The 1,489-nt window shown below is 39.5% G+C and overlaps 1 protein-coding gene across 3 annotated transcripts in view; it reads left to right on the plus strand.

Moving 5' to 3' along the window:
• Window positions 1–221: 221 nt before the first annotated feature.
• LOC102240020 (selection and upkeep of intraepithelial T-cells protein 8) overlaps window positions 222–1,489 on the plus strand; it is a 32,988-nt gene continuing 31,720 nt past the window's right edge. For all 3 annotated transcript variants that reach the window (XM_014543429.1, XM_014543430.1, XM_014543431.1), the window contains exon 1: window positions 222–357. The gene's annotated coding sequence lies outside the window, so the exon portion shown is untranslated. The remainder of the gene's footprint in view (window positions 358–1,489) is intronic.

Below are 1,489 nucleotides of genomic sequence, written 5' to 3' on the forward strand. Positions count from 1 at the left end.
AACACATACAGAAAGTCTCCTGAGCTCAGATATCATCTCAGCCTAAGGCATGTCATGTTGGGACCTGTCTCTTGCAAATATAACGTGGAGTTCTCTTGGGTGATGCAATGTTTAGCTGCAAATAGATGTGAGATTTCATAATATGTGAAACAGACACATTGCATGTTTTCCTATGAAAGGTCTTTGATTTCAGACTGTCAAAAAAAAAAAAAGTACTCTGATAAACAGAGTACCCGCTTGACTGAAGTGTAGCTGTTACCGACAGTTGGTGGAGGAGCCCGGCTGAATCACCTTGAGACATTGAGGTGACTTTCTGAAGGACCAGGAAAGAAATTTCTTCTGGATCCTGGAGCTCAGGTACGTGATCAGATTGTGAACGACATTAAAGACAAGGCATGGTGTTAGAGGTCTCACTGCCAATCTTTTCATCACAGAACAGTGGTATCGGGGATTTAGAAAGTTAACAGGCAGTGAGGTGTTTCAAAAGAGAAGATCTGCTTTCTTTTTTAAAAAAATTTCTTTATTGATTAAGTTATTACATATGTGTCCTTATCCCCACATTACCCTGCCATCCCCTTCACTCATGACCACCCCCCCCCACACGTGTTGTCTGCGTCCATTGGTTAGGCTTATATGCATTCATATAAGTTTTTTGGTTGATCTCTCCTCCTTACCCCCATCCTCCCCTACCTTCCCTCTGAGGTTTTACGGTCTGATCAATGTTTCTCTGTCTCTTGATTTGTTTTTGTTCATCAGTTTATGTTGTTCATTATATTGCATAAATGAGTGAGATCATGTGATATTTATCTTTCTCTGACTGGCTTATTTCACTTAGCATAATGCTCTCCAGTTCCATCCATGCTATTGCAAATGGTAAGAACTCCTTCTTTTTTTACTGCCGAGTAGTATTCCATTGTGTAGATGTACCACAGTTTTTTTAATCCATTCATCTATAGATGGGCACTGAGGCTGTTTCTAAATCTTAGCTATGATGAATTGTGCTGCTATGAACATAGGGGTGCATATATACTTTCTAATTGGTGTTTCTATTTTCTTGGGATATATTCCTAGAAGTGGGATCAACTTGACTAAGGAGGTAAAAGACCTATACGCAGAAAACTACAGGACACTGAAAAAGGAGATAGAGGAAGACATAAACAGATGGAAGAACATACTGTGTTCATGGATTGGTAGAATCAACATCATCAAGATGTCCGTACTACCCAAAGCAATCTATAGATTCAATGCAATCCCCATTAAAATACCAACGGGATATTTCACAGACCTACAACAAACTTTCCAAAAATTCATCTGGAATAAAAAAGACCTCGAATAGCGGCAGCAATCCTGAGAAAGAAGAACAAAGTAGGTGGGATCTCAATACCAGATATCAAGCTGTATTACAAAGCCACTGTTCTCAAAACTGCCTGGTACTGGCACAAGAACAGACATATAGATCAATGGAATAGAATAGAGAACCCAGAAATCG

This window comes from Myotis brandtii, unplaced genomic scaffold (assembly GCF_000412655.1).
Source record: "Myotis brandtii unplaced genomic scaffold, ASM41265v1 scaffold3255, whole genome shotgun sequence".
Lineage (NCBI taxonomy): Eukaryota > Metazoa > Chordata > Mammalia > Chiroptera > Vespertilionidae > Myotis > Myotis brandtii.